General features: G+C 40.0%; 1 pseudogene; it reads left to right on the forward strand.

The window, feature by feature from the left end:
- Positions 1–5,438: 5,438 nt before the first annotated feature.
- On the forward strand, positions 5,439–7,540 carry Arrb1-ps1 (arrestin, beta 1, pseudogene 1; annotated as a pseudogene).
- The last annotated feature ends 837 nt before the right edge of the window (positions 7,541–8,377 follow it).

Below are 8,377 nucleotides of genomic sequence, written 5' to 3' on the forward strand. Positions count from 1 at the left end.
CTGCCTCAATTATTCAGATCTCCTTTTCATGAGACTATGTTAGAAAACTTAAGTTCCTTTTACAAATATATATATACATATATATGTGTACATATATTTCATAAAAACCTTTTGAAGTTTGTAAGTTTTATGTTCTAAGCCAGTCTTCTTTTATAATAACCTAGAAGCCATCACTTGATATAAATATCAAAACTAACTTGCCTTCAGGAATTTCGTGGCTAATAGTAGACCATATTTCCTTGCCCTAGGTTATAAAACTATAGGATGTCTTAAAGAAAACCATTCTGGAAATCAGTATGGAGGTTCCTCAGAAAATTGGACATTGAACTACCTGAGGACCCAGCTATACCTCTCTTAGGCATATACCCACAAGATGCCCCAACATATAAAAAAGACACGTGCTCCACTATGTTCATAGCAGTCTTATTTATAATAGCCAGAAGCTGGAAAGAATCCAGATGCCCTTCAACAGAGGATACAGAAAATGTGGTACATCTACACAATGGAATACTACTCAGCTATCAAAACCAATGACTTTATGAAATTCATAGGCAAATGGATGGAACTGGAAAATATCGTCCTGAGTGAGGTAACCCAATCACAGAAAAACACACATGGTATGCACTCATTGATAAGTGGATATTAGCCCAAATGCTCAAATTACCTTAGATGCACAGAACACATGAAACTCAAGAGGGACGACCAAAATGCGAATGCTTCACTCCTTTGAAAGGGGAACAAGAATACTTTTGAGAGGTAATAGAGAGGCAAAGTTAACAACAGAGGCAGAAGGAACACCCATTCAGAGCCTGCCCCACATGTGGCCCATACATATACAGCCACTAAACCAGATAAAATGGATGAAGCAAAGAAGTGCAGGCCGACAGGAAACAGATGTAGATCTCGCATGAGAGACACAGCCAGAATACAGCAAATACATAGGCGAATGTCAGCACCAAGCCACTGAACTGAGAACGGGACCCATGTTGAAGGAATCAGAGAAAGGACTGGAAGAGCTTGAAGGGGCTAGAGACCCCTATGAACAACAGTACCAACCAACCAGAGCTTCCAGGGACTAACCCACTACCCAAAGACTATACATGGACTGACCCTGGGCTCATAGGTAGCAATGAATATCCTAGTAAGAGCACCAGTGGAAGGGGAAGCCCTTGGTCCTGCTAAGACTGAACCCCCAGTGAACGTGATTTTTGGGGGGATGGCGGTAATAGGGGGAGGATGGGGAGGGGAACACCCATATAGAAGGGGAGAGGGAGGGGTTAGGGGGATGTTCGCCCAGAAACCGGGAAAGGGAATAATAATCGAAATGTAAATAAGAAATACACAAGTTAATAAAGATGGAGAAAAAAAAAGGAAAATTGTTCTTTAACAGGATGACATTTCAGTAGACATGGGGATAATATGAAGGACTAATCCATTATTGATTATCAGAAAGCAAGTATTCCCTAAAGATTGTTTGTGGTGCATATTGCAATCATCATAATTTTAGCACAGAAAAAAAAAGGTTTAAAGTATTCAATGTAATGTAAGACATTCATGTCATGGAAGAGAGATTTTGACGAACCTACTTTGCCAAACAGGCATCTTTTACACTGAATAAATGGAGAAAGAGAGTAAAGAGTTGGGGGGTAAGGGATAATTTTACTAAGAGTGGTGTCCTCTGACTTGCTTATAAAAGCCTGAAGGAATAGTAGACTGACATACAGTCTGTTCATCTAGCTAGGAATCACATGGAGTCATACAGAAGAATATATGATTGTATCATTGGCATATGTGGCCTAATTGTCCTTTGGCAGGACATTGTTAAAATCATTCCCTTAGGAGGTATGTTAAAAAAAAAAACTAAACTTCCTCCAAATCTCTCATTAACAATCGGACATGGGAGCCTGACAAAATTCACACAGAAGGAACCTGAGAGTTTTGTATACTTACATACAGAGTTTATAAGTGAAGATTCACTGATAAAAATATAGTTAACTCTAATTAGATATGCTAGAAAGATCTTGATCCACCAAATATGACAGCTTCCCTATGTGGCTGTATAAATAGAGCCAAAACTCTTTGTCTTTCCTATCTATATCACCTAGTCCTTTCATCCAAATAATCTGCAAATAGAGCAGAATTGTATTCAGCTAGTGAGGTGGTCTCACCAGATACAGGTGTGGGACCTGTGACACCTCCAAACCCTATTTTTCATAAAGAAATATAAATAGTCACCAAATAAAACTATAATGATTTTTTCGCCAGCAGTCCTAGCAGAACATGTGAAAATGAGAGTAGTTTGACATAAAAAGTCATACTTCACATAGGGAAATCTTTTTTCTTTTCTTTTATTGGATTTTTTTTAATTTAAATTTCAAGTGTTATCTGCTTTCTGGGTTCGTTTTCCCTCCAGAAAGCACATACCCATCGCCCATCTCCCTACTTCTATGAGGGTGCTCCCCAAACCATCTACCCACTCCCTCCTGCCTCCTCACCCTGGCATTCCCCTACACTGTGGCATTGAGCCTTCACACGACCAAGGGCCTCTTCTCCCATTGATATCTGGCAAGGCCATCCTCTGCTCCATAAGTGGCTAGGGCTATGGGTCACTCCATGTGTACTCTTTTGTTAGTGCTTTAGTCCCTGGAAGATCTTGGGGTATCTGGTTAATTGATATTATTGTTCTTCCTATGGAGTTGCAAACCTGTTCAGCTCCTTCAGCCTTTTCTCTCACTCCTCCATTAGGGTCCTAGTTCTGAGTCTAATGGTTGGCCGTGAGCATCGACCTTTATCTTTGTCAGGCTCTGACAGAGCGTCTCAGGAGACAACTATATAAGGTTCCTGTCAACATGAACTTCTTGGCATCTTCAATAGTGTCTGCTTTTGGTTACTGTATATGGGATGGATCCATAGGTGGGGCAATCCTTCTTATAAGGGAGAACAAAATACTCACAGAAGGAAATACAGAGACAAAGTATGGAGTAGAGACTGAAGGAAAGGCCATTTAGAGACTGCCTTACCTTAGGATAAACAAGCTTCTTAAGAAATGATAAGAGATAAGGTAATCCAACTTTAACACTGCTCCCTCCAGAAAGCTGATTCACGGGGGGAAGAGGGAACTGAAGCTTGATACATAACAAATTTCTGAGATAAAACTATGACTGCCACAAAAAGATTTTCTAACATGATGGACCAAAGAGACATGCAAGTGGGGGTTCAACTAGGAAAGTTTATGCCTGTAATACATGAGAGATCATAAATTTCTTATTGGAAAGTCTATCAACATCTGGAAGAACACTGAAATATAGAAGGAGGTAGAAAGGTATGTTCTACAACAGATTATAGAGAGTATGGTGTAGTCATTCAGTGACTTTATCATGGCCATGTACAAATTGGGATATATATATGTGTGTGTATATAGAAAAAGAAAACTTAATTTTCCTTTTAAAGAGCAAAATTTCAAACAGGAAAGAGTAAGACAATGAAATTATTTTTAACTAGAAAAATATACAAGCTCTTATTAAACGTCTACCATTGTGTAAAATGGTTTTATAAATGATAATATGTGTGCTTCTAAAATGAATTGTTTGGTAAATTTTTCTGTTAGTATTTACATCTTTTTTCTATATTGTTATAAATGAAAAGCAGACATACTTTGGCAATAACAGCTTCTTAATCACATCTCAATTATTTTGAACATCCGATCCTCTCCTTAGTAAACAAAGGTACCATTTCTCTTTCTTCATTCACATTTTCTCTCCAAGTATTTTAAATATTTATCTACTTTTTATGTATTATTCAGGTATATGTGTTTATATGTGAGCATGTGTGTGTGTTTATGTGCATGTATAGGTATATATGTATACGAATATATGTGTGTGTTTGTGTGTATGTATGGGTGTATATATTTATGAGTGTGCATATTTGTGTTTGCATAATATGACAATTCTCCTCTCTTCCTCCCTCCCTCCCCCTCCCTCTGTGTGTGTGTGTGTGTGTGTGTGTGTGTGTGTGTGTGTGTACAACCTGGCTTTTACATACAGAGAAGACAACTTTCTGGAGTTGATTCTGACTTTTTCATGTTTCTTGGAAATTAAACTCAAATATCTTCATGCTTCCTGGAACTTAAACTCAAAGAAGGTGTTTTGAGCCATCTCAAGAACCCTTAGTTTCCAGTTATTTGTTACATTTGTGAACATAAAAAGAGAGGGAGATGGAACTGGGAGAGCAGCTTCACCTATAATAAAAATGCTATTGAGCCAAATGGCTCAACTTCAAGATTGTGATGAGTTAAAAAGATTGTAAATTACAGAATCAAAATTATCTAAGGCTACATTAGATACCTTGAAAGACATATATTTCTCACATTTGAGTCAGACTCATATACTGGTCAAGTTCAAAACATTATAATGTATTGTTAGGAGACCACTAGCTTTCATCAAACCAAAAATTAAAAATGTGATCAGATGGCTTAAAAACCTATAAGATTTCTCTAGTTCTGTTATAACAGGTCTACCCACACTCCCACCAATATATCTGGTAACTACTTTGAATTCTGACTTCCTTTTTTTTGTAATTAATGAAATATATCCATTTCAATGCTACAACATGATATTTGAGGAAACCTGAATTTGGGTTTATGGGTTATGCTTACACATAGCTCCAACCCAAAAATCTTCATTCCCTTTTTTATACAATCTATGCTTTTATGTGGAAACATTTAAAATTTGTACATTATTTCTTTCTATAAAACAAAACACTTCATTTTGAACTGATCAAATGTATTTTCCACGCTAAAAAAGTTTTTCCTTCTAGTATGTTAACATACATTAGCTGTTTATTTTTAAATTGAATATTTTATTTATTTACATTTCAAATGTTATCCACTTCCCTGCTTCCTCTCTGGAACTCCCTATCCCATTCTCCCTCCCCTGCTTCTGTAAGATACTCTCCCACCCACCCACTCCCACCTTCCCATCCTGGCATTCCCCTACATTGGAGCTTTGAGGCTTCACAGGACCAAGGGCCTCCCCTCCCATTGATGTCAGACAAGGACAAACTCTGCAACAAATACAGCTGGAGCCATGGGTCCCTCCATGTGCACACTTTGGTTGGTGGTTTAGTTCCTGGGAGCTCTGGAGGCTCTGGTTGGTTCTGCAAGAGCCTGACAACTACAGAGGTAGATGCTCACAGCCAACTATTGGACTGGGCATGGGGTCCCCAACAGAGAATTAGAGAAAGGAGGGAAGGAGCTGAACCCATAGGAAGAATAACAGTATCAGCATCAACTGTTTTTAAAGCATCAGTTCTAAACCTGTGGGTCATGACACATTTGTCAAACCTCCTCCAAAAATATTTCTACTATTATTCATAACAGTAAGAGAATTGCATATATGAAGTAGTAATGACAATAATTTTATGCTTAGGGTCATCAGAAAATGGCCTTTAAAGGGTCACAGAGTAAGGAAGGTTGAAAACCAGTGTTTTAAAGGGTTGTTGTTCGAAGTATTCAAAATATAATATAATATATGAATTATTTTTAACACATTCAGATACATTAAGATGCAATTTCAAGTAATTTCTCATATCTTCTTGACTTATAGTTATTTGGATTTTATCCACCAACAGAGTACTGTGAAAAGATATAAAGTCTGAAAACTCTCAAACCTTTTGATGTGTACTATTTCAGTATTAGACCAACTGACCTGGCTAGGCTACTGTGGTAGGGCAGCATTTACCCGTACTCTAATGAAGCCTCCTAAACCAACTTCCTGTCTTGGAGCACATCGTAGGGATCTCAAGCTCTGCAGTATTAGTCTTCTATTAAATTGCCTCATGGAAGCCTTCAGCAATTGTGACAGTTGATGAGAATAATTAACCTTGCGTTGAACCAGTAATTAAGTGACTCAGCCTATTTGGGAAGTTATGCACTGCAAGCTTGCCTGCCCATGCTCAATGATCCTTCAGATTCTTTGTCCTAATCTGACATTGTTGAAACTCATTATGAAGGCTAAAAATTTAAGGCATTACATAAAAAGAATTTTATATTCCATATACTCATGTTAATTCTCAAGAAGTAAAGGTGTGTGTGTGTGTGTGTGTGTGTGTGTGTGTGTGTGTGTGTGTGTGTTTGTACCTCAATTTAAGAAGAAAGTATTAGGTGAGTCAAATGCAAGCCCAGGACAAAAGAGCAGAAAAATCCGTTAGTAAGCGGAGCGAGTTAGTCTACAGAGACAGTGGAGCAGCCACACAGACAGCCTTGCAGTCTGGAGGACATTCAGCCCTAGAAAGAGTGTTGGCCTGATGCTCCAATCGCATCTACATTTCTCACTCTGGCACCAGCTTGTCCTACCTACTCATCCTTACCAGTGTTCAATAAAGCATGCCCCAATGGAAAGCTCACTGTCTACCTGGGAAAGCAGAACTTTGTTGTCCACATTCACCTCGTGAACCCTGTGGATGATCTGGTCCTGGTGCATAATGAGTATCTCAAAGAAAGTCGAGTCTATGTGACCCTGAACTGTGTCTTTCAGTATGGCCAGAAAGACCTGGATGTCTTGGACCTGACTTTTTTTAAAGACCTGTTTGTGGTCAGTGTGTGGTCCATAGCTATAGGAGCGGCTCATCAAGAAACTGGGTGAGCATGCCTACCCCTTCACCTTTTTTATCATGCCAAATCTTCCATGCTTAGTCACATTGCAACCTGGGCCTGAGGACACAGGAAAGGCCTGTGGTGTGGTTTATGAAGTGAAAGCCTTTTGGGATGAGAAACTGGAGAAGAAGATCCACAAAAGGAATTCTATGCAGCTAGTCATCCAGAAGTTTCACTATGCCCCTGAGAGGCCTGGCCCTCAGTCCAAGGCTGAGACCACAAGACAGTTACTTATGTCTGACAAGCCCCTGCACCTTGAGGCTTTTCTGGATAAGGAGATCTATTACCATGGAGAACACGTCAGTGTCAATGTTCACATCACCAACAACACCAACAAGACTGTGAAGATGATCAGGATCTTTGTGCACCAGTTTGCAGAAATCTGTCTCTTCAACACAGCTCAGTACAAGTGCCCAGTGGCTATGGAAGAAGCTGATGACGCTGTGGCACCCAGCTCAAAATTCTTCAAGGTCTCCACACTGATTTTCTTCCTGGCAAACAACAGAGAGAAATGGGAACTTGCCCTCAATGGGAAGCTCAAGCATGAAGACACAAATCTGGCTTCCAACACTCTGTTTGGGGAAGGTGTCAACTGTGAAATCCTGGGCATCATCACTTCCTATAAAGTCAAAGTGAAGCTGGTGGTGTCCTGGGGCAATGATGTGGATGTAGAACTGCCTTTTACCTTAAAGGTAAGCCTAAGGAAGAGCCTCCACACTGGGAAGTTTCAGAGAGTGAGACTCCAGTAGACATCAATATCATAGAACTTGACACCAATGATGACTACATTGTATTTGGGACTTTGATCACCAGAGGCTGAATGGCATGCAGGATGATGAAGATGAAGAGGATGATGGCATTGGCTCTCCATACCTCAACAACAGATAGACTGGGACCAACCTCAACCTGGCAACTACAGGTTCTCTCTTGCACTCAGATGCTTTCTCGTCTCCTTCCCATTCTGGATCTTCCTTTTCTTCCAGTTTCTACCAAGAGGCCCCAGTTGTCTTTCAAATCTCAGTGATGAGCTTCTGGGCCCAGAACTGGCCTCACATCACCATGCCAACAGGACCATGTCCTCAGCCATCTCTCTGAAATCACACGTCCACCCACTTTTCATGCTCATTCTCCTGAAGGCCATACTGCCTGTCCTTGAAATTTGGCTTGAGATAGGGAGTAAAAAGGAGAGTGAGCAAGATGGCTCAAGACATTGAAAAAGATGTCTGTAGTTCCATTAGGTGACAGTTTTGGCAACTAAAATGACTGTATTAAAAAAGGTGAGAGAGGGCAGTACTGTGAATATATTCTCAAAAAAACAACAAGAAAGAAAGGAGGGAGGACAGGAAAAACAGAGGGATAGGGAGAGGGACAGAGGGACAGAGGGACAGAGGGAGAAAGAGTAGAATGCTGAGGGGACATATAAATGTGGTACAGTAGCTCACATCTGTAAGAGCAGAATTTATTTACTTTCTTTTTATTTTTTATTGGATATTTTATTTATTTACATTTCAAATATCCATTTTCCTGGGTTCTCCTCTGTATAGCCCCATTACCACCCACCTCCTCCCTCTTCTAAGAGGGTGGTCCCACACTCACTGACCTACTCTCACCTCACCTTCCTAGCATTCCCCTACACTAGATCATCGAGCCTTCACAGGACCAAGGGCCTTCCCTCCCACTGATGTCAGATACGGCTATCGTTTCAAAGCCAGATGGAGCTATTGA

This window comes from Rattus norvegicus, chromosome 13, assembly GCF_036323735.1.
Source record: "Rattus norvegicus strain BN/NHsdMcwi chromosome 13, GRCr8, whole genome shotgun sequence".
Classification (NCBI taxonomy): domain Eukaryota; kingdom Metazoa; phylum Chordata; class Mammalia; order Rodentia; family Muridae; genus Rattus; species Rattus norvegicus.